This window comes from Myxocyprinus asiaticus, chromosome 36 (assembly GCF_019703515.2).
Source record: "Myxocyprinus asiaticus isolate MX2 ecotype Aquarium Trade chromosome 36, UBuf_Myxa_2, whole genome shotgun sequence".
NCBI classification, from domain to species: domain Eukaryota; kingdom Metazoa; phylum Chordata; class Actinopteri; order Cypriniformes; family Catostomidae; genus Myxocyprinus; species Myxocyprinus asiaticus.
Window position 1 is genome coordinate 31,043,107 of NC_059379.1, and position 26,266 is coordinate 31,069,372.

Sequence of the window (26,266 nt, forward strand, 5' to 3'; positions counted from 1 at the left end):
AGAAAGAGAGATTGCTTAAAAATAAGTAAATCAGCGACATTTGCAAGTGAAATTTTAATACATTATACAAATACTGTATATATTGTGTCAAGCTAACCATTATTCATATTCAATAGTATAATTGAATACAGTGGTAGAAATGCCTGAGATTCACTGGGGGGACCACAGTTGGGCATTTGAAGATTTTTTTTTATTTTCTAGAAGAATTTAAAGATTGGCACAGGCTTGCCATGTCACAACATTATGCTGACAACAAAACTATTAGTAAGTTTTTTTTTTTTCTCCCCTTTTCTCCCCAATTTGGAATGTGTAATTCCCAATGCACTCTAGGTCCTCATGGTGGCATAGTGACTCGCCTTAATCTGGGAGGTAGAGGACGAATCTCAGTTGCCTCTGCGTCTGAGACTGTAAATCTGTAAATCTTATCATGTGGCTTGTTGAGCGTGTTACCGTGGAGGCATAGTGTGTGTGGAGGCTTCACGCTATTCTCCGTGGTATCCACGCACCTCACCAAAAGTGAGAACCACATCATAATGACAGAGGAAGTTACCCCATGTGACTCTACCCGCCCTAGCAACCGGGCCAATTATGTTGCTTTGGAGACCTGGCTGGAGTCACTCAGCATGCCCTGGATTTTAACTCATGACTTCAGGGGTGGTAGTCAGTGTCTTTACTTGCTGAGCTACCCAGGCCCCTCTACTATTAGTAAGTTTTAATACGTTTAACTATTAAACCATTTAGAATGACAATAACAATGTAAAGTAAAACTGCCATGTCAAACTTACTTATTATTGCCACTCCCAGGGCCAGCATCTGAAGTGAACTACCAACTTTTGCAGTTTGAGATCAGTAACATTGTTTCAATCAATTTACCTACGAACATGCTTAACCCAGATGCCTTTAATGAATTTGTTTTTCTTTTTTCTATTTTTATTTCATGCTAGGTTGTCCAGGTTGATGACAGAAAGCCTCCACTCATTATTAAACTGACCAATCAAAATGGTTATGCAAATGATGCAATGTCATCTGCTTCCATCAAAAATGTGGCCAAAAAAGGTCAAATGGAGGTAAAACAAATTGGCCTCTTTCTGCATTCATAACCTATCATTATCAGAGGTAACCTTTCAAGCCAATCAGCTTTCAGTATCACGTCAATTCATCATCAAACCTGCTTGTAGTTAATGTGACAGGTAAAGAGAAACTTTAAAAATGTACTATGTTAATGGAGGACCTAATACACATAAAAGGCTGACAGACAGGATCATATATAAATTTAACTCAATGAAGAAACTGTGGATGGAGTTTCTCTACACATACTATATTAGGTAAGTACTGTAGATGTTAGGAATGGGGCCCTTTATTCATTTCTACATTTATACTGTGTTTTCATTAATCATAGTCTGAAGATGGCACTGCATGATTTGTCACTTGTTTACTGTATTGACAAGTGTTGGGTTGGTGATCAGAAAGATTAGAACACAAAGGTTGTTATCAAGAGATCACGTGCACGGGATCCTCCCCAGAAAGTTCCCTCATAGACTGCCACTGATAAATATGAAATACTACAAATAATCACCTGAAATTTGATCTAATGCCTGTTTATTAGAAAACAAGCACACACAAAAAAAAAAACATGTTGAAGCCTTTGAAAAAAATAAAGACTTTTCTTTGCTGGAAAGGCGATAAGATGTTGTGTTGGTTTTAGTTGTTTTGGGGTAAATATTCAACTTCATCCAACACTATTTTTGTTCTCCTCATGAATAAGATATCTTCTGATTCTAAACCGCAGACAGAAATTACCAGGTAGACTCATGGGTGCCGTAAGGATGTTTGGGTCCCCTGACAACTTTGTACTGTGGGCCCACTATCTCATAGCAACCCGTAACAATTTTTCTTTCTTCTTATTTTATACATATCATTTTTAATAAATGTAAAGATAAGCATGATTTTACAACAATAAGAGACATAAAAACAAATTTAGGTTTGAATAGTTTATTAAAATGATACTTTTAATGGAAATAACTATATATAATAAATGAATATATTCATACTGTTTGATCAAGTCATTTTAGTGAGTTGGAACTGTGCTTCTAATGGAAGTGTTTATGGGGTTTTTTATGTTTTAAATGTTGATTAAAGTAATCTCTTGGGATTTCTGAAGGCAAACAAATCCAGATTTGTATCCCCTACAACCAGAGAGCATTAGAACAGAACAGATTTTACACAAGATGAAAACTGAGCTTAGTACATTCATGAGAGACTTTAATCATGAAGGCCCTTCATGGTATAACTTTTTTCATTTGTAAGAATGACCACAGGTTAGACCGTACTGTAGACTCTTTGTAGCCTCTAAAACAGGGCATTTAGGGAATTTTTTTTGCCTAAACACAAGGTAAAAAAATGATCAGTTTAAATATAATGAGTCAAACAGTTCCCTATCTGTTACTCACTCGACGTTGGTGTCGATGTAGTGACACTAGGGGTCACTCCTGGGAGCCCGAGACACCTCTGGTCTTTGATGAAAGGCCAATGAAAATTGGCGAGTGGTATTTGCATGCCACTCCCCCGAACATACGGGTATAAAAGGAGCTGGTATGCAACCACTCATTCAGATTTTCTCTTCGGAGCCGAACGGTCATGCTCGCTGAGCTGAATATTACTGTTCATTCACCTGCTGGATCTGACGGCGCATTTCAGCGGCTTCTCCCTCCTCTGCACTGGTGCACTGCAGAGAACGCCCCTGGGCGCTTCGGCAGAAAAACTAGAGAGTATATTTTCTGAAAGAGCATTTTGCCCCTCTAAAAGAGTATATATTTCTCTAAAAGAGCGCACACACAGAACGTCTTTTTAAAGACGTGTCTTTTTAAAGATGCTTTTCCGATTGTGTGTTATTCCTGGTTGTGCTCGTTATCTCTCGCCTTCTAACGGTCACGATCACTGTCTTTCGTGTCTGGGCACTGCTCACGCGGAGACAGCGTTCGTGGATGGTCACGTTCTCATTGCGAGAATATGTCCATGGCAACGTTGTGGTCGCGGCTCGCCTTCGTAAGAAAGCGAGCCACCCCAGAGGCTCCCACCTCGATCCTTTTACCCACGGGTTTGAGGCCAGCGCGGCTAGCACTGGGGGTGATTTGGGGACCCCAATGGGACCGCCTCCGCCGGGTATCCCCCCGCGGACCTCCCATTCCCCAGCACGCTCGTCTGCCCCGATCGGGCTTCCGGGTGAGTCTGCCGGCTCGTCTCACGGCGAGTTCGACCTCTTATTCGGAGCCTGCGAAAGTGATGAGCTCTCGAGCGCAGCATCGGAGAGCGGGCTCGTCCAGTCGGAAGCCTCAGCTGGGCTCCTCCCTTCAGGAGGTCGCCCAGTCACAGGCTGACGTGGAGATGACGACATGCTTTCCCGGACAGCCGCGAGCGTCGGTTAAAGTGGATTTCACTGCTCTTCCCTGAACCCTCGCGGCTCTGTGATTGGTTCCTGGGCTCGCGGCGCCGCTCAAAGCCACGCCCCGCCCCGTTCCTTTCTTCCCGGAAGTGCATGAAGAGCTGACAAGGTCGTGGGAGGCACCTTTTACTGCCTGGTCCCGATCTTTTCAGCTTCCCCGCTCTCACTACCCTCGATGGTGGGGCGGCCAAGGGTTATTCGGCAATCCCCCGGTGGATAAAGGCGCTCGCGGTGCACCTATGCCCGCAGAGCGCCGCCACCTGGTGTGGGTGCCCAAAGCCCCCATCCAAGGCCTGTAGGTTTACGTCGTCTCTGACGGTCAAAGCCTACGGCGCTGCTGGACAAGCCGCCTCTGCCCTGCACACCATGGCTCTCCTGCAAGTCCGCCAAGGTGCTAAAGGAACTGTACGAGGGTAGTTCCACACTGGGATTGATGCAGGAACTGCGCTTGGCGACCGACCTCGCTCTCCGAGCGACGGAGGTCATGGCGCAGTCTCCCGGGCGGATGATGGCCACACTAGTGGTCCAGGAGCGCCACCTTTGGCTCAACCTGGTCGAGATGGGTGAGGCCGACAGGACACGATTCCTTGCTGCCCCCATTTCCCAGGCGGGCCTATTCGGCGACACCGTCGAGGACCTTGCCCAGCAGTTCTCGATGGTAGAGCAGTAGATGGATGTTAGCCGGATTATCCTGCCCCGGCGTGGCTCAAGATCCCGCACCCCATCTACTCATCGCCGAGGGTGTCCCCCTGCAGTGACTGCACCGGCTCCGCCGCAGCCCGCCCCTCCGGCCCGGCCCCGGCGTGGAGCCCACTGCAGGAAGCCGGCGCCACCCGTCTCATAGCCGGCACCGAAGAACCCACGGAGGTCTTCGAAGCGCCCCTGAGACGGGTGACCCAGGGACAACGAAACCCGTTGCTCTGGAGCTGGTAAGCAGATCTTCATCTTTGTTACCTTTTGCATTTAATTGCACTCCATGCCTAAGTGGCTGCAGTGCTCAAGAGCTCCGCAAGAGTGGTTTCCTTGTTCCCTGGGTCACATATCCGGTGTGTACGGCTGGCATCACGACCACCGTCCACCACTCCATTTGGCAGGTTGGCGCTCCAGCGGCGGTCTCCCACCCTGAGCGCCCAGCTGTGGCACAAATCCGCCCCCGATGTGACAGTCTCCACGGGTCATGAGGATAACAACCTCCGCGGCTCTGTCATAGGAGAGAGTGTAACGGTCAACCAGCGTGTTACGTCAGTAAGTCACCGTTTGCGGATACCATACAAATGAATGGGGAGAGCAGTAAACTGACACCTACCTGACGCTAAATTGTCCATGTCTTCCCTCATAAAACAGCTAATTTTATCAAAGTAAACTCCACAAATAGTTCATTTCAAAAGGATTGTTTAGTGTAAAACATATTGAAGATTAGTGGACAGGTGGTCAGTTCATAAAGTGATGAGCTGTTTCCTCACAAAAGCAGTTTAGCCAGCACACTGAAGCATCTCCTCCATAGACATCTATTCAAAAAGAATGGCCTTTTGTCTCCTCGTCAGTGTACTGCCCATAGAATGTCTATGAGACTGCAGCATTTTGCTAATTTATGCTAGTTTGTAGGCTCAGCTTACTAGAATGGTTCTGGTAGGTGTGTTCGACTTGAACTGCGCCTTGCCACAAGCCCTGTATAGGCATGCAGCGACTTCCAGCGTCAAAGCGACTAGATCTCATAAATTTTCATTGAGAGTACAGTGATTTCTGGCGGCACGAGTGACAGTGACCGTTGGCAACAAGAGGTCGCCGTGGTGAGCGTCATGACAAAGTTGAGAAAAGATTAACTTTATGTAAATGACAAGTGACATTTGGGAGAGATTACCATTGAGAGAGAAGGAGCTCACGCCATCCATCTCCTATGACATACTGAAGTCGAACGCAAGCAAGACAGAGTAGAAGATATAATGTAGTGAGGGAATCACTGCTCTGTATCATTTGTCTGTAACCACATGCATGGATATAATAATAACAAACAATTATATGTGGAAAACATGTCAGAAACTGTCAGCACTGTTAGAGAGTTTGAATAATATATTAATAGATAGTTCATCTTGTTCATGATATGATGCAATGAGCACTGCTGCAGGTTATATAGAACAGTCTCCCCTGCAGAGTGTTAGTTTTTAGAGGCAAGAGAACTGATTACTTGTCAAATTAGAATTATATCTTAGTTTTAACAGCAGTATCATCTGTGATCAGCATTTCAAAAGCTATATGGCCAGATGTGCAGTTCACCAATAATGTTAGAGAGACAGCAGTAGGAACGCCCACTAGCGACTTCATAGTATAGAGACTAGAAACATCAAGCGATTAAGTCACTGCATGTGTGAGATTTGCCAGTTGCATTAGGGGGAGGAGTTGAAAAGAGAGCCATCAAGCCGGACATTGTGCTTCCCATCCTGTGCTGAACCTACAAAGGTCACAGCAGATCTTGTGATTCCATGAAGTGGAATTCAGATAGACAGAGGTTAGAATTTTGCATATAATAACCAGATACATTATTCATTTAAAAAGCCTATATTATTTAATTAACAATAAAAGAGTCAGTATTTTTAATCATTTTGAGTTTTTTTTTATGAATAAACATGATATCACTATGATAAACCTATTGTCATATAATATGTGTAACATGACAACCTCCTCCCCTGATGTCAGCAAAGCCACGCCCTTTTGGATCTGCCAACCTTCCTTAGCTCCCAACAGTAGTGGCCAGGATAAAGGAGAGGTGCAGTGACTTTTCCCCATTTGGCAGCATGTGAACACACCTGAAGTTAATGAAGAGCCTCATCACCATTGCCTTTAAAATCCATGTGCACCTCTTCTCGGGAGACCAGCCTCTTCATGCTGGACCAAGGAGGGGGAGAGTGTGACAGCCACCGTACCCTGCACATTATACCTGGACCTTACTCTTTCATCACCATGTATCCTTTGCATAGTCCCAGCGCACTGTGAAGATGCCAGATTCCCTTTTGTTTTGGACACTTTTCCCTACTGTTATAAGAACACAGATTTTTGATAGTTTATCGGAACAGAATATATCAAATTAAACACCTTAGTAATGGCACACTACCATACTACTTTTACTATTTCTGTCATAGATAGATATAGCAGAAGTAGTAAGAGTATCATGTGCAATTTGCCATTGTGAATTCAGCCCATGAAACACGTCACCATTGCCATCTCAGAGATCTGACCAATTGCGAATAAGCTGTGTAATCATCAGAGCTTGTGTAGCCGCTCAGGAGCAACTGCACTGGCTAAGCCAGGCGGCTGCTCTTGAACCGTTTTAGTAGTACTTTAATGGCATATGTCATGGTGACGCGGTGGTGGCGGTGTCTCAAATCGGACAAAATTTCTAACCAACATGCACTGCTTCAAGTCAGGTCGGTATCTGCCTGTGCAACGCTGCATGAATTCGAACACACCATGTGTCGTCACATCCGGCTACGAATAGTAGTGTAATCAAGCATCCGCCCACCAGTTTTGATAAATTAATTAAACCAACTTAAGATGCACTTAGCAGTAAACATCAGTCATGGTCTTGGTGGGTCTGTCTGTTTTTTTTCCTGTCTGTCTGTGTGTTTTCATCTCCTGCTTTTATTTATCTCTGCCTCGTGGCCAGCGTGATTATTGTTTCCTTGGGAGTGCTTGTTCACCGCTCACTAGGTAATCACTGTCACCTGTTCCTCATTTCATCTCCCTATTTATTGTCCCTCATGTGTCCTGTTTGTCACCAGATTGTTCAGTGTTCCCTGTGTATGCATTTTCACCTATCTATCGGTCTTTTGTTATTTTATTCTCACCCAGTTCCGCTGCCAATTTGGATTATTGCCTCTTGGATTTATCTGTTATTGGGTTTATACTCACCACTCTGGATTACTCTTGTCGCTCGCTGATCTTCTAATCCTTCTCTGCCCGGGTGTCTTCCAGTCATCATCAGTTCCTCCATTCCACTCTGCAACCTGTGCCGGTTTCACCCATTATTGACTTTACTCACCAGTTTATCTCTGTGTGCCATCAATAAAGAACTGTTCACGTATCTCTCTGCATTTGAGTCCTTCTCTGCTACCGCACCCCTTACAGAACTATCTGGCCAATCATGGACTTTGCAGAGGGAGCCAGTTTTCATACTGCCATTGCCCAACAAGGTGCTCTCCTCGGTCGCCAGCAGGATGAGCTTTCTGCCTCGAATCAAGCTATCATGGGGTTGGCTGGGAAGATAGCCGCGTTAACCGCGCTGGTTCAACAGCTTCAGCTCTCTCCCAACACCAGTCCCGCCACTGCCGAGGCAACAGCAGCTCACACCTGCATCCTACTCTGGTGAGCCGAATACCTGACGATCGTTCCTGTCTCAATGTTCCTTGGTATTTGTTCTACAACCATCATCATCTCCATCTTTTGAGAATTCCAAGGTGGCCTACGTCATCATCCTCCTTACCAGGAGAGCTTGTGAGTGGGGAACCGCTGTGTGGGACAGCAAACACCGCTGCTGTGCCACATTCAAATCATTCTCCACCGAACTCTGCAAGGTCTTCAACAGCTCTGCTATGGGGACTGAGGTGTAATAATTCTCTCTGATCTTCATCAAGTAACCAAATAAGTCTCTGATTTCTCCATTTAATTCCACACCCTCGCCGCTTCTTGTGGTTGGAAGGAGAAGGCTCAGTGGGACAGGTTTTTTGTGGGGTCTCTGACCGGGTTCAAGATGAGATCTATGCTCTTGATCTCCCCGCAAGTTTTGATTCTCTGGTTGACTTAGTCATATGAGTGGATAATCGCCTTGTCATGCGACAACGTTACTGTAGAGTCTTCCCTTTCCATGAGCCATCTTTAGCTACGGTTTCACCATCCACTCCTGCTGCATTGTCTGAACCCACGTCAGGGGAGGAGCCCATGCAGATTGGGAGAGCTTGGCTATTTCCCAAATAACAGTGTCATCGCTTGGTCAGACTGCATCCTGTCTCGGTAAAAGGGGCTGATCCACATTTGGTTAGGGGCTAATGGTGAGCAATTCTCCTCTTGAAAAATCCCCTGGACTACAGTCTCTTCTCCCAGCCAGGCTGCAGTGTGGCAACATCAGTCATCGGATCTCTGCTCTCATTGACTCTGGAGCTGAGGGGAATTTCATGGGCAGCAATCTCATCAACCAGTGGGCCATTCTCTGTTCCCTGTTAAAAGAACCCATCTCTGCCAGCACACTCTGTGGTACACCCCTCACCAAAGTTACTCAAATCACTGCCCCCTCATTCTAACCATCACTGAGAATCATGTGAAATAGATATATTTTTACATTATTCATTCTCCCTCTGCTCCAGTAGTCCTGAGACACCCATGGCTGGTTTTGCACAATACACGTTTAAATTGGGGTGAGAGTTCACTATTGCCATGGAGTCCTTTTTGTTTGTCTCAATGTCTTTGTTCCGCTCTCTCCCCCGTTTTGTCTTTTTCTGTGTTGCAAGAAGAGCCAATGGATCTCACCAGGGTACCCAAGGTATACCATGACCTGAGGGCATTGTTCAGTAAGACCTGAGCTGCATCTCTGCCTCTGCACTGCCCGCATGACTGTGCATTTGATCTCCTGACTGGCACTTCTCGGCCTCGGGGATGTCTTTATTCACTTTCTGTGCCTGAGAGGGAGGCCATGGGGAAGTATATCTGCGAATCCCTGGAAGCCGGTATTATCCATCCTTCTTCCTCTCCGGCAGGGGCGGGGTTCTACTTTGTGGGGAAGAAAGATGGTTCTTGGTGTCCCTGCATAAACTATCGGGGGTTGAATGACATCGTGGTTAAGAATTATTACCCCTTGCTGTGATTTCTTCGGCCTTTGAACTCTTGCAGGGAGCATCTGTCTTTATGAAGTTGGAACTCTGCAATGCTTCCCACCTTCTCTGGATCAAGGAGGGGGACAAAACACCTTTAACACTCTGACAGGGCATTTTGAAAATTTGGTCATGCACTTTGGCTTTTCCAATGCCCCGGCGGCTTTCCAGGCACTTGTTTATGACATGCTCAGAGATATGTTCAATCGGTTTGTTTTCGTTTATCTTGATGACATTCTGATCTTCTCCCAGAATATACAGGACCATGTCCAGTTCGTCAGGAGAGTGCTTCAGCGACTGTTAGAGAATCATCTGTTCGTCATCTGGAATTTGCCACTCCTTTGACGAATTTAACCTCCACCAAGACAGGTTTCTGTTGGTCTTCACAGGCTCAATCTGCGTGGACTTTGTTATCGGTTTACCCCCTTCCAATGGCAAAACAGTTGTCTTGACTGTGGTGGATCAGTTCTCAAAGGTGACTCACTTTATTCCCCTCCCCAAATTACCTTCACCGAGGGTGACAGCGGCAATTGTCATAGATCATGTCTTCTGCATTCATGACCTCCCGGTGGATGTGGTCTCTGATAGGGGTCTCCAAATTGTGTCTAAATTTTGGGCAGAATTCTGTCAACAGCTGGGGGCTACTGTAAGTTTATTGTCTGGGTTTCATCCTCAGACTAACGGATTTCCAAATTAACCTGGGGCAAGTATGCACATAATTCCCTTCCCATCTCATCTACGGGTATGTCGCTTCCAGTGCTGTTTAGGATACAAGCCCCCATTATTTCCTTCCCCAAGAGTCCGACGCTATTGTTCCGTCCACGCACATGTTTCTCCAGAGATTCCTTCGCACATGGAGGTTCACCAGTGAAGCACTTCTCTGGACTGAAACGGAACAAAGCATCAGTAGACCATCACTGTTCTAAGCCCCCAGTTTACGTTTGTGGCCAATACGTCTGGCTATCCTCCCAGGATATTCCACTAAGACTTCCCTCATTCAAACTGGGACCCACATTTATTGGACCATTTACCATCACCAAGGTGCCTAGTCTGGTGGCAGTCTGGCTCAAATTGCCTAGTACATTTCTGTGTGCCATCAATAAAGAACTGTTCACATACCCCTCTGCATATGAGTCCATCTCTGCTACCGCACCCCTGACAACATCAACCGTTTAAATTGTTTGTTTGCCTTAACACAGCACTTCACTATGTGTGTCATCTTCCACTTTAATATCGGAGCAAGGCGATTATCAGGGCAAAGTTTTCCTGGTTCATGAAGAACTGCAAGCTATTCAGATGACTCCCAGAGGGCTAGTGTGCCAACTCAAGTCCGAAGAGACTGCGCTTAAGTATTATTATATCATTGTTTTCACTATTGCAGCATGTTAATCTTCTTTTTATTTAAATTGCATTTGATCGGCCAGTGAACGCTTCCCCAATCACTGCACTCAAATCACGAGGATATAACTCCATGTTTGCTATGATTAAAAAAAAACAATTCTGTAATCGGACTCTGGGATGGAATTGTTTCTTTACTTGAGCATTTTAAATGGATCTTATTACATACCTGGATATTATTTTAAAAATTAAGCACGTGTAAGCAATGCGATCATTATTATTGCTCTTACTCTTTATAATCTTTACTCTGAAAATAAGTTATTTTGTGACATACTGTATAACCCTGTCTCGTTCTAATGCTCTTTAATGTGTATACTGTACAGAACAGTATGTGAGAAGAAAGAAATCGCTGACTAGCTGAAATCCACCTCCGGTTTGCATCGAAGTTCTGTTGTTGTTTATATTTTTTAAATAATGACGGTCAGGCTGCTCATGATCCAGCTTATTCAAAAAATACTTGCCAAATAAATAATTAAATAGACATAAAACATTTATTTCAGTTTAAATTATTTTATTAGCTTACTTGTAGAAATCGCACAGTGATCAGAGAAGTAGGAAGGATGCCTCATAAAACTCAATCCCTGGATGTGCTGTTGTAACTTAGAAATATCTGACCGCTAGATGGTGTGATCAGTATCGAGTATTCCAGAGACCCATGTAATAAATGAGTGTTAATGGCCAGAATACAGACAAAAGAATGATGATTAGAGGCATATCTTACTATCAACAGATGTTTCAATGGCTTTCAGCTGCAGATGACACTTGAGTGAATGGGCACTTAAGAATGTTTGAGTAGATTTGATTCCTTTTCTAGAGTAATTAAACAACAACAACAACAACAACAACAACAACAAAAATGACATGGTCTTGGAAAAAGTCTCTACGCCAATGACTGAATAGATATAGATAGATTTGCACCAGCTTGCAAAGAAATCTGTATGCCAGTGTGTACATGTTGACTGATCTAAACTGACTGAAGAACGTAACAGGCATTTGTTTTTGCCCTCAAAGTAGGTGGAGCTCCAAGTCACACCTACCGATAATGTGGACCAGTGGCAGTAAGATGGTGTTTAGCAACCGGTACGAAGTCTTCCTAAAAGTTTGCTCTGGGGAGCTGTTATGAACCTCCAAACCAAACTCAAAAAACAAATTTGTTTTGGCCAGATTTTGTTCAAAATGATGTCACACTCCATCGTTCTTCGATTTTGTATGAAGTATGCCGGGGTCTTTAATATTAGCCATATAACTAAGTGATGGAAGAATTTGTGCCAAAAAACAATAGAGCTTAACTGAAGACACTGACTTCAACAACAAAAGTTATAGGAGTCATTTTCTTCTACCTTTGAAAGTTAATAAGCCTTATTTTGCTATTATAAATATGCATGATCATATGGGTAGATGCATTTCATTATTTGGATTAAGCGATGATTTTTGTCCCTGCAACTCTCTATGGACCCTTTTTTTTTAGGTAACATGTTTGTGTTCATCGAGTTGAACAATGTTAAAGATACACTATGTAAGATTTTTTTTTTTTGTAAGACATGTACTTCATTTCATTAATGAGCAAATACACCAACAATCCGTCTTCCAAACCATGTATTTGCCTTACTGCGATTCCCTATAGTAAGCCTATAATAATGATAATAATGATACATCATGATGGCACTGCGGATGGCCACCTCGGTGTGGAGCACTCCTATTGTTTTGTTGTTTTTGTTTGTTTGTCCTGTGTTTAGTAATCTTTTTCCAGTCAGTTTTACCAGAGACGAACTGCTGAATATTCGACAACTTATACCAGACAGTCTTTTCCCAGTTTTTTAATATTCAGATGTTTTGCTAGACATTTTAGTTGGAGGCACGGCTTTGTTGTTCAGGAGACGCAGGCGAGGAAGATGAGAGCGCTGGTCAAACTCCATCGGCGGGGCTTTCGAACAACGCTGCCGAGCATTCAACTTGTGAATCTCCGCTCTCTTCCTAACAAAACGGATGAACTACATCTCCTCACCCGCACAAACAAGGACTTTTCAACCTCTGCTGCCTTGTGCTTCACAGAAACCTGGCTGAGTGAAGCTATTCTGGACAGCGCATTACATCTGCCGGGCTTTCAGCTGTTCAGAGCGGATCGCATCGCAGAGTTAACGGGGAAATCGAGAGGCAGTGGAACATGTTTTTACATCAACGAAAGTTGGTGTACAGATGTAACAACTTTAAAGAGGATGTGCTGTCCTAATTTGGAAGCACTCTTTATTAACTGTAAGCCTTTCTACTCACCGCGGGAGTTTTCTTTGAGGTGTTTTTGAGGCTGCAGCCACAGACCTGGACGAGCTCACAGATACTGTTACATCATACAGTATATCAGTTTCTGTGAGGATATGTGCATTCCTACTAGGACTTATTTAAAGTTCAACAACAACAAACCGTGGTTTACAGCAGAGCTCAGGCAGCTTCGTCAGGCCAAAGAGGATGCTTACATTAGTGGGGATAAAGTCTTGTACAATCAGGCCAGGAACACACTGAACAAGGAAATCAGAGTGGCTAAAAGAAGATACTCTGAGAAGCTGAAAAACAAGTTTTCAGCTAACGACCCTGCATCAGTGTGGAGTGGCATGAAACAACTCACAAATTACAGGACTCCTACTCCCAACCCTGTAGGGAACCAACAACTGGCTGATGACCTGAATGTGTTCATATTTGAAAAGGCCCAATTTCACACCCCACACCCACTCTGACCTTCACTTCACACAAACATCAACACCTCCTGCAACCCCCCTCCTGCTACTCAACCTGCACTTAAGATCTGTGAAGATGACGTGAGTCGCGTCTTTCAGAAACAAAAGACGAGGAAATCTTCAGGCCCAGATGGCGTCACCAGCGTGTCTTCAATCCTGTGCTAACCAGCTGGCCCCCACCTTCACACAGATCCTCAATAGATCACTGGAGCAGTGTGAAGTCCAATGCTGCTTCAAACGCTCAATCATTATTCCTGTCCCAAAGAAACCAAAATCACAGGACTTAATGACTACAGACCTGTCGCCCTGACGTCTGTGGTCGTGAAATCATTTGAGAGACTGGTGTTGGCCACCTGAAGAACATCACTGGACCCTTTCTAGATCCCCTTCAATTTGCTTATCAAGCAAACAGGTCTGTGGATGATGCGGTCAACATGGGATTGCATCATATCCTGCAACATCTGGACAGACCAGGGACATATGCAAGGATCCTTTTTGTGGACTTCAGTTCAGCTTTCAACACCATCATCCCAGCTATACTCCAGAATAAATTACACCAAATCTCTGTTCCTATGTCTATCTGTCAGTGGATTACCAGCTTTCTGACGGACAAGCAGCAGCTTGTGAGACAGGGGAAACTCACTTCTAGCACCTGTACAATCAACACTGGTGCCCCCCAGGGATGCGTGCTCTCCCCACTACTCTTCTCCCTCTACACCAATGACTGCATCGCCAAGGACCCCTCTGTCAAGCTCCTGAAGTTTGCAGATGACACCACTGTCATCGGCCTCATCCGAGATGACGATGAATCTGCATACAGAAGGGAGGTTGAACAGCTGGCTGTCTGGTACAGTCAAAACAACCTTGAGCTGAACACACTCAAAACGGTGGAGATCATTGTGGACTTTAGCAGGAACACCCCAACACTGACCCCCCCCCCCCTCACCATTCTAAACAGCACTGTGGCAGCAGTGGAGTCATTCAGGTTCCTGGGCACTACCATCTCACAGGACCTGAAGTGGGAGACCCACATTGACTCCATTGTGAAAAAGGCCCAGCAGAGGTTGTACTTCCTTCGCCAGCTGAGGAAGTTCAACCTGCCACAGGCGCTGCTGGTACAGTTCTACTCAGCAGTCATTGAGTCTGTCCTCTGCACTTCAATAACTGTCTGGTTTGATTCAGCTATGAAATCAGACATCAGAAGACTACAAAGGACAATTCGGACTGCTGAGAGGATTATTGGATGCTCCCTGCCCTCCCTTCAAGAACTATACACTTCCAGAGTGAGGAGAAAGGCTGGAAAAATCACTCTGGAGCCCACTCACCCTGCCCATTACCTTTCTGAACTGTTGCCTTCTGGCTGACACTTCAGAGCTTTGAGCACCAGAACCGTCAGGCACAGGAACAGTTTTTTCCCTATCCATCTCATGAACAGTTAATTGCCCCATTGAGCAATAACTATGTGCAATACACAGTTTAGTCTTTTTTTTATATTTATCCAACACATCCAACCTCTTCTGCCATTTCATTCCTCTGAAGAAAAAAAACAAACAAAAAAAACAAACATTTGCACTGTACATAACAGATTTGTATTTGCGCTGTACATAACAGATAACAGATTTGTATTAGATTGCACTACGTATGTGTATGTATGTATGTATGTATGTGTGTGTCTGTGTGTGTATGTACGTATGTGTATAACTATTTTTTATTATTATCTATGTCTTGCTGCTCTTTTTGTATTGTTTTTGTATTGTTGTACACTGGAAGCTCCTGTCACCAAGACAAATTCCTTGTATGTGTAAGCATACTTGGCAATAAAGCTCATTCTGCTTCTGATTCTGATTCTGATGATTGATATTTTAGAGATGTCAAGACGGATTTGGGGGGAAATTGCATACTTCCGTCAGTCATCCGTGCGTGTTTACATCATGTCCAAAAATAAAGAAAAGAAGGTCTGGAGCTACTACAGCATGTGTATATGTGTGTTGATTGGTGTGGTAGTAGTTTGAAGCTGAAAGCTTGTAGCCACAACACATGAGAAACATTGATCATGGATCATTCAAAAAGGCAGCCTTTTGGGGAATCACTCATTTTCAAAATAAAGAAACCTTGAACAGTGAAGAGTCTGCAAGCAAAAAGGGAAAGCCACAGAGCCCATAATAATAAAACACGAAACAACAATGCCGTGCATGTTTACGTCATGTCTGTAAATAAAGAAAAGAATGTACGGAGCTAGTACAGCATGTGTCTATGTAGTAGTTTGAAGCTGAAAGCTTGTAGCCACAACACATGAGCAACATTGACAATGGACAGGGTTGGGAGGGTTATTTTTGACATGTATTCCACTATAGATTACAGAATACATGCTGTAAAATGTAATTTGTAACGTATTCCATTAGATTACACAAGGTCAGTAATGTTTTATAAATACATTGGATTACTTCTTCAGCACTGGTAGATTTTTTCACTTGTTTTGACTATTAAAAACTCTGCCAGTACAGTAAGACCAAATACACATGTTAAAAATACATTCTCTGAAAAACCTAAAGCTCTTATGCAGTGTTGTTTCTAAAACAAGATCAATCAAACTGATCTTGTTTTAAGGATTTTTAGATATTTTTACAGGAAAACAATACAAAATTTATCAAGAATTTGATTTTTGCCCTAATATCAAAGGTCTTACTAAAAAAAAAAATGAAATTATGATCCAACGTGAATTTTCTTGATAAAAAAATATGATCGTGCCTGGTAATGTGCATGTAAAATGGCTAGAAATAGCATTTTAGCTTAGCGTAAAGCTGACAATTTACACAAGGTTTATTTCTATTTCTTCTGCTCCAAACTTACTTCAAACTTACTTCTCTGTCTGCTCGTATGAATGTAACACATCATAAGAAAGTGTTTCACCGCTGTTCAAATGCACTTTGGATCTCATCATTTATATGTATAAATGTTTTCCATCTAAAAAGATTACATTTTAAATGAAACAAATGACAATAAAATGCAAAGTAATCTCTTAAGTAATCAAAATACTTTTTGAATGTAACTGTATTCTAATTACCAATTATTTAAATTGTAACATGTATTCCGTTACTCCACCACCCTGACAATGGATCATTCAAAAAGGCAACACTTTGGTTAATCACCCGTTTTCAAAATGAAGAAACCTCGAACTGCGAAGAGACTGCAAGCAGAAAGGGAAAGCCACAGAGCCCATAATAATAAAATATGAAACAACATCAGCTTGGATTTTCAGAGGCGGTTACCACTCAGATATCTGAAAGGATTTAAAACCGACCCAGAGATGGCTTTTTCTGCTCGACATTTAAGATATGTTATTGGACCAGTAGTTAGCCAGGTAGCTCTCTTAGCGCGGTAGTTCGTAAGATGGCGTTAGCCACTCTAATGGGGCATTTTATTATGGATTGTGGTACCACAGTGCATGATTTCATTTAAGGAAGGACAATGGGAAAAAAAATACTTTATGATGGTAACAATGCCAATCTCTGTACCAGTTACTACCATAGTCTATTTGAATCAGAATCAGAATCAGAATGAGCTTTATTGCCAAGTATGCTTACACATACAAGGAATTTGTCTTGGTGACAGGAGCTTCCAGTGTACAACAATACAAAAAAAAAAAAAAAAAAAATACAAAAACAGCAGCAAGACATAGATAATAATAAAAAATAAAAAATACTTATACACATACGTACAGACACACACATACATACATACACACATACACATGGGTAGTGTAAATCTAATACAATCTGTTACGTACAGTGTAAATACAAATCTGTTATGTACAGTGCAAATGTTTTTTTTTTTTTTTTCAGAGGAATGAAATGGCAGAAGAGGTTGGATGTGTTGGATAAATATAAGAAAGACTAAACTGTGTATTGCACATAGTGGATGGATAGCCTGAGGGAAAAAACTGTTCCTGTGCCTGACGGTTCTGGTGCTCAGAGTTCTGAAGCGTCGGCCAGAAGGCAACAGTTCAAAAAGGTAGTGGGCAGGGTGAGTGGGATCCAGAGTGATTTTTCCAGCCTTTTTCCTCACTCTGGAAGTTTATAGTTCTTGAAGGGGGGCAGGGGGCAACCAATAATCCTCTCAGCAGTCCGAACTGTCCTTTGTAGTCTTCTGATGTTTGATTTTGTAGCTGAACCAAACCAGACAGATATTGAAGTGCAGAGGACAGACTCAATGACTGCTGATTAGAACTGTATCAGCAGCACCTGTAGCAGGTTGAATTTCCTCAGCTGGTGAAGGAAGTACAACATCTGCTGGGCCTTTTTCACAATGGAGTCAATGTGTGTCTCCCACTTCAGGTGCCTGAATGACTCCACTGCTGCCACAGTGCTGTTTAGAATGGTGAGGGGGGTCAGTGTTGGGGTGTTCCTCCTAAAGTCCACAATCATCTCCACCGTTTTGAGTGTGTTCAGCTCAAGGTTGTTTTGACTTCACCAGACAGCCAGCTGTTTAAACTCCCTTCTGTTTGCAGACTCATCGTCATCTTGGATGAGGCCGATGACAGTGGTGTCATCTGCAAATTTCAGGAGCTTGACAGAGGGGTCCTTGGTGATGCAGTCATTGGTGTAGAGGGAGAAGAGTAGTGGGGAGAGCACACATCCCTGGGGGGCACCAGTGCTGATTGTACAGGTACTGGAAGTGAGTTTCCCCTGTCTCACAAGCTGCTACCTGTCCGTCAGAATGCTGTTAATCCACTGACAGATAGACATGGGAACAGAGAGTTGGTGTAATTTATTCTGGAGTATAGCTGGGATGATGGTGTTGAAAGCTGAACTGAAGTCCACAAAAAGGATCCTTGCATATGTCCCTGGTCTGTCCAGATGTTGCAGGATATGATGCAATCCCATGTTGACCGCATCATCCACAGACCTGTTTGCTTGATAAGCAAATTGAAGGGGATCTAGAAAGGGTCCAGTGATGTTCTTCAGGTGGCCAACACCAGTCTCTGAAATGATTTCATGACCACAGACATCAAGGCGACAGGTCTGTAGTCATTAAGTCCTGTGATTTTTGGTTTCTTTGGGATGGGGATGATAGTGGAACGTTTGAAGCAGCATGGGACTTCACACTGCTCCAGTGATCTATTGAAGATCTGTATGAAGATGGGGGCCAGTTGGTTAGCACAGGATCTAAGACATGCAGGTGAAACGCCATCTGGGCCCTGTGCTTCTCTTATCCTTTGTTGTCGAAAGACACGGCTCACATCATCTTCACAGATCTTAAGTGCAGGTTGAGTAGCAAGAGGGGGGAGGAGGGGGGTTGCAGGAGGTGTTGATGTTTGTGTGAAGTGAAGGTCAGAGTGGGTGTGAGGTGTGAGATTGGGCCTTTCAAATCTACAGTAGAACACAATCAGGTCGTCAGCCAGTTGTTGGTCCACCACAGGGTTGTGGGCAGGAGTCCTGTAATTCATAAGTTGTTTCATGCCACTCCACACTGATGCAGGGTCGTTAGCTGAAAACTTGTTTTTCAGCTTCTCAGAGTATCTTCTTTTAGCCACTCTGATTCCCTTATTCAGTGTGTTCCTGGCCTGATTATACAAGACTTTATCCCCACCCCTGTAAGCATCCTCTGTGGCCTGACGAAGCTGCCTGAGTTCCGCTGTAAACCACAGTTTGTCATTGTTAAATGTTAAATAAGTCCTAGTAGGAATGCACATATCCTCACAAAAACTGATATATGATGTAACCGTATCTGTGAGCTCGTCCAGATTGGTGTCTGCAGCCTCAAAAACACTCCAATCAGTGCAGTCAAAGCAGGCTTGTAGTTCCAGCTCTGCTTCATTGGTCCATCTCTTTACAGTCCTTAATACAGGCTTAGCAGATTTAAATTTCTGTCTGTAGGTTGGAAGAAGATGAACCAGACAGTGATCAGAGAGTCCCAAAGCTGCTCTAGAGACAGAGCGATATGCATCCTTTATTGTTTTGTAGCAGTGATCCAGTATATTTCTGTCTCTGGTGAGGCATGTGATGTGCTGTTTGTATTTGGGCAGTTCACGTGTGAGATTTGCTTTGTTAAAATCCCCAAGAATAATAATAACTGAGTCCGGGTATTGTTGTTCCGTGTCTGTGATTTGATCAGCCAGCTGTTGCAGTGTGGCATTCAAACACGCGTTTAGCGCGATATACACATTCACCAGAATAAACGAGGAAAACTCCCGCGGCAAGTAGAAAGGCTTACAGTTAATAAAAAGTGCTTCCAAATTAGGACAGCACATTTTCTTTAATGTTGTTACATCTGTACACCAACTTTCATTGATGTAAAAGTATGTTCCACCGCCTCTCGTTTTCCCCATTAACTCCACGATGCGATCCGCTCTGAACAGCTGAAAGCCCGGCAGATGTAACGCGCTGTCTGGAATGGCTTCACTCAGCGAGGTTTCTGCGATGCACAAGGCAGCGGAGTTTGAAAAGTCCTTGTTTGTGCAGGTGAGGAGACGTAGTTCGTCCGTTTTGTTAGGGAGAGAGCGGAGATTCGTTAGATGAATGCTTGGCAGCGTTGTTCGAAAGCCCTGCCGACGGAGTTTGACCAGCGCGCCTGCTCGTCTCCCTCGCCTGCGTCTCATAGTGCATTTAAACAACACAGCCGCGCCTCCGACTAAAATGTCAAACAAAATGTCTGAATATTCAAAATCCGGGAAAAGATTGACTGGTGTATGCTGTCGAATGTTCAGCAGTTCGTCTCTGGTAAAACTGACTGAAAAATGATTGCTAAACACAGGACAAACAAACAAAAATAACAAAACAATAGAAGCGCTCCACACCGAGGCGGCCATCCGTGGTGCCATCATGATGTATATGACTAGTATTTGCCTGCTAGCTAAGTTATAATAGTTTCCACCATTTGACTTTATCTGATATGACTAGCAATCATTGTCTAATGTCAGCATTGCCTAACTTTTGTAATATTATTTATTTTGAAACAATTGTTTTCAATAAGTCAAAACAACACTGGAAGATGTGCTACTTACCTGCTAATAAGATATTTTTTGGATATCCGTCTTTTACTTCCTTTCGTTATTTATTTATTTTTATTTTTTAAGGGGAGAGGGTTTTGTTGTTGTTAGTGACATCCACTCTGATAAGTTGATTACCTGTAACCATGGTTACATTGTACTCCTCAAACCATCAGATTCATCCACGCAGAAGAGCAGAGCCAAAGCCCAGCTCATGTAATTACCAAAACAATTCTCCTCCGCAAGTAGCTTGCAGTTCTATGCTTCAACCACTAGCCAAATGTTACATAGTGTAACTTTAAACTTCCATACAGTTGTAAATAATCGATAGTGGAGAGAGCAAGAATCTGAGCCGCTACTGCTCAACAGTTCCCCTTAGGAGCTATGTATGTATCAAAGTTCCATAAGATGAGGGATTAGCAACACCAACATGTCAGTAGGCACCCCAGTGATGAACATTTAGAACTTTAATAAGGAGACTTATTACTCTGATAAGTAATTTGTAATGTATACAGTATGGACATCTTGCTATTTTATATATAATTTGTGGTTTCTTTGTATTCAGCTTTTATAATTATTTGTTTTCCCTTTTTTCCAATTTTGATACTAAAGGTACTTTAAATGCTTTGGCATCATTGTAAATGTTAAAATGACATTAAAGCTTTTGATTCTGAGGACATGGTAATAAAATTATATAAAAAATATAAAATGATTATATTAATATAAAATTATTATTATTATTAATATTATTGCCTATAATTGTTCAGCGTTTCTTTATGCAGAGGAAGTTCTTCTTAAACTTGCTGGATTAACACCCATTTTTTTTTTTTTTTTTTTTTTTGCATTGGAATTAAATTTGCATTGAATTCTAACTAGTAATTTTTTTAATATTTATAAGCAGACCTTTTTATACTCATTTACAATGGAAAATATTTGGTCCCCTGGATAGGCTGGATATTGGCATAGTCAATTTTTGATTTTCTTTTTCTTTTTTTTTCTTTTCTTTTTTTTTCTTGAAAATTTTTATTTTTCCTTTTATTTTTATTTAAAGAAATGTATTCATCCTAGATATACTATATACTTTCAATAAGGATTTGAAATTGTAAAACAAACAAACAAACAAACAAAAAACAAACACTTACTGATAAGAAATATTAGCACCAGATATTTAAGGTATTCCATTTCTGTGTGTGAAGGCAGTTAAAGTTGCCTCTCTTAAGTAAGCTTTGCAACTGAGGAGAAAATAAATAGTAAATATATAAATAATCATTCATAAAACGTAATTATTCATACAAAGTAATAAATAAACAATGAAAGCCTGGTCTGATTAAAAGTTATATTTCTTCTGTACCATAAGAAGTAAAATGAAATATACAAACTCACCTGAATCTCCAGTGTGTTGAGAGATGTGTTTTTCAGTTTAAAACAAACACTACTTGTCATCTATGATGTGACAACACTTATTTACCATATGCAAATGCTAAATGTAGTGTAGGATGACATAACAGAACACTTGAAAGAACCGGTTTGAATCGGTTCACCTACATAAAAAAACAGTGAATAAACTCTATTAAACAGTGTGGAAAATATCTAAATGTAATGCCAGTGACCTACAACTCACATTTTATATTGACCATGCAATGCCAAAATTATACAGGTAAACAATGGGAAACTGAAATGGATATTTGTTGTAAGCATCATACTGGTTTAAAAAAAAAAGAAAAAAGTTAAAGAGTTTTTAAAACTTTACATAAGGTTCTCAAAGTTTGTTCAGAATTCAAGCCTACAGATTAAAACCTTGGAATAAAAAATGCATTAAAGAAAAAAGGTAACACTTTATTTTAAGGATCAGAAATTAGACAGTAATAAATGATTAATAACTGTACTTGTAAGTGACTAGTTATGGACTTGTATGCCATTATAAGACATTAATAAGGTGTTTATTTGTTGCCTTCTTATTCTTGCCTTATAGCCCCTTTACATTTGTTTTTGTCCTAACAATGAAATTATTATGTAAAAACAAAAGATACCAATAGCTAGTATTGTGCAAATTACATACTTTATAGGTTCTCAATACACTGTGTGAATGTGCAGCTTATAAATATGAAATAAATATAGAATGGGTATTTCAACACAGGCATTCAAATGAGCTGAAAAGTGGTGTTACACAAAAGCAGTTTTCTAGTAGTTGTTCTATACTAACAAATGATTTATAACTGAAACATTCCCTGTTTACGGGTAACAAACATATTTCTCACTAATAAATGCATTATAAGCCAATATTACCTCAGAGTATGTTCCCTGTTCTAAAGTAAAACTTTGTTGTCTTTTTCAATAAGAAATGAAGACATTACATTTTGCAGTTGAAGGAAATCAATGTTTATTTTTTATGACAAAACAGAAGAACAAACTGCAGAAGTGAGAGACATCTTGAATAAATACAGTCAACTTTCAAACAATTTATTAACAAATTTGCTTTTCTAACACTAATAATAATAATATTAAAAAAAGCAAAAGCAAATTTACTCCAGCCTACACAAGGTCCACAGTTAAAAGGTTACAATTCAAGAACAAGTCTGGAATTACTAACGACTCGTTTCAGGTGTTCAGAATCGGTTCTTTCTTTTGGGAGTCAATAACTCCATTTGTCATGCACTTGATTTTCGAAATTTTGCAGACTTTTTTACATTCACAAACAGTTATCTAACACACTACATGAAAGGTAATATTTGAAAAACCATAATAGGTGCTCTTTAAGTGATGTTTGAGCATGCTTTCTGTGTGGTTCCCCCTAAATCTCCACACTGCTGCCTTGCAAACTCCCCAGAACCTCTCAGTGTTTTGTGTGTGAGCACCTGTCTGAGGATCAACAAAAACCTCTTTATGGTTCACAGTTAGATTGTTATATCCAGCATCTCTGAGACTGTTATAGTCTCTCCACCTATGTGAGACAACAGTGCTTCCTTGTCTAATATGCCTCTGGAGAATTGGCATGAGGTATTGAGCTGAACGATGACTGACGACTCTCAAAATGGGTCTTCTGCTCTCCTCTTTGACACCAAACATTCCAAACACCCATGACCTCCTATTGCTCTGTCTGCCCCCATTTTTTTACTAAAAATGAGCACATGAATACAACAGAATTCCAACTGTTAGGGCAAGTATATTTTGGATCTTTGATCTTTACTATAAACTGTGACCAGATTTAACTGAAAATATATTACCTTTGTTTTGTGGCCTATATCAAACAATTTCATGTCTTCTTCTATTCATTCACTGCAGAGTTGCAGACTCCGCAAAGACGATAAGCAAGTTTAGTTAGTGTTGAAGAGCTTCCAGTGATGCCTTCCTGTAGCATGTCCACTTGCCGCAACCTGAGTCCTTGTGAAAATCTATAAAAGCAAACACAGGATAATACATCAGGATCATAACATATTTCTCAATACTTAATTCACTAACAATGAAGTTAGGATATTATCTGCAGGTATATATATATATATATATATATATATATATATATATATATATATATATATATATATATATATATATATATATATATATGGATAGATAGATAGATAGATATCAACAATTTGGCCAACTATTAGGATCTAATTCTAATCTAATAGATTTTACAGAATTTAGGCCTATGTGGCACAAAACAATGACAATCTAATTTAGGGTGGCATTAAAAAAATAGGGTGGCACTGATGACATTAAACTGAACTAAATAAAACATATGACATATGAAACCACACGTGTGTAGCATTCAATCTAGATACACATTTAACTGCAGAATGCGTAGATTATTCCATAGAATAAGAATAAGATTTAAGTCATCATGTCATTTTATTTTGTGTAGCGCTTTTCAAAATGTACATTGCCTCAAAGCAGCTTTACAGAAAATAATGATGTACAAACCTGTTTCCAAAAAAGTTGGGACACTGGGTAAAATGTAAATAAAAACTGAATGCAATTATTTGCAAATCATTTAAACTCTATATTTTATTGAAAATAGTACAAAGACAACATATACAATGTTGAAAATATGTTTGTTTGGTTTTTTTTTTTTTGGTGAGAAATATATGTTCATTTTGAATTTCATTCCAGCAACATGTTTCAAAAAATTTGGGACAGGGGCAACAAAAGACTGGAAAAGTTGTGTAATGCTAAAAAAAAAAAAAAAAAAAAAAAAAAAAAAAACACCTGGTGGAACATCTAACAACTAATTAGGTTAATTGGCAACAGGTCAGTATCAAGATTGGGCATAAAGTCTTTCAGAAGTAAAGATGGGGATGGGTTCACCACTCTGTGAAAGAATGTGTGGGCAAGTAGTTTAACAATTTAAGAATAATTTTTTATCAACGTAAAGTTGCAAAGAATTTGAGGATTGCATCATCTTTGTTACATAATACGATTAAAAGATTCATTGAATCCGGAGAAATCTCTGTACGCAAAGGACAAGACCAAAAACCAATACTGAATGGCCGTGATCTAGAGGTCTTCATGGGCCCAAAAATTCATGCCCGAACCCAAAGAGACCTGGAAATGTACTGCCCGAACCGGACCCATCTATTATTTGAAAGCTTGGACCCATACCCATGCAGAACCAAGAAATGTGAGACCCGAACCAGACACGTCTATTATTTGAAAGCTTGGACCCTTACCCATGCAGAACCAAAAAATGCCGGACCCGAATCGGACCCATCTATTACTTGAAAGCTGAGACGAGACACAGACCCTATTGACACCGATTTCACAGCTGATTGCTATTAACAAGTTAATTTAAAAGTTGTGTAAACAAAACGTTGTGTCTTACCTAATGGAACATTAGAAGCCTTCTCCCCTGTGCCTGGCCGTGACGCATATAATCCATCCTCCTTGCCAAGAAAGTTGGTAAAATACATCCTTGTTTTCTGTGATTCTTCTCTTGCTGATTGAAACAGCATAGCTAATCCACTCATTATTTCAGCTTCAAAAGTCCACTTGCTATTATGGTGACGGATGACAAACGAAACTTGTTTAGAATCAGCTTTGTAGTTTTTTTGTATCTCACATAAGATAATTTCGACTGTTTGCCCTTTTGAAGTATAAAAACAATTGTTCGTTCATTGCCACGGCTGCTAATATTAGCATTGCTCATTTGCTATCGTGTGCCTTAACTCCGCTCTGCCTCTGACGTCACTCAGCTCGTTGTGGCTCCACTCCGTTTTTCACCTTATTTCCCGGCCTGCACTTTTTCATTCTAATTTTACAATGTTGCAAGTTACAACACACACACAGCACCATCATCATCAGCGCTACTGGATCGACTCAGGTATTACACAATGTCAAACAGAATGGGACCCGAACCGGACATGGCTGACCATATAAAATGTGGATCTGAACCCGTACAGTTCCCGGGTCGGGTGCTCAGTTTAGGGTGGACCCGTGAAGACTTCTTCTGTGATCTTCATACCTTCAGGCAGCACTGCATTAAAAACAGACTTGATTCTGTAGTGGAAATCACTGCTTGGGCTCAGGAACACATCCGAAAACCATTGTCAGTGAACACAGTTCGTCACTGAATCCACAAATGCAAGTTAAAACTCTACCATGCAAAGAAAAAACCATTCATAAACAAGATCCAGAAATGCCACCGCCTTCTCTGGGCCCGGGCTCATTTAAGATGGAATGAGGCTGAGTGGAAAACTGTCCTGTGGACTGACAAATCAAAATGTTAAATTCTTTTTGGAAATCATGGATGCCGCATCCTCCGGGCTAAAGAGGAGAGGGACCATCCAACTTGTTATCAGCACACAGTTCAAAAGCCAGCATCCGTTATGGTATGGGGGTGCATTAGTGCAAATGG

The 26,266-nt window shown here is 41.5% G+C and overlaps 1 long non-coding RNA gene across 1 annotated transcript; it reads right to left on the reverse strand.

Annotated features, from left to right (window-relative positions):
- Positions 1 to 22,786: 22,786 nt before the first annotated feature.
- On the reverse strand, positions 22,787 to 25,577 carry LOC127427434 (uncharacterized). The gene is made up of 3 exons (XR_007894941.1): positions 25,235 to 25,577; positions 23,640 to 23,807; positions 22,787 to 23,529 (listed from the first exon to the last, which is right to left on the reverse strand). It is a non-coding gene; the product is annotated as an uncharacterized LOC127427434 (long non-coding RNA).
- Positions 25,578 to 26,266: the final 689 nt, after the last annotated feature.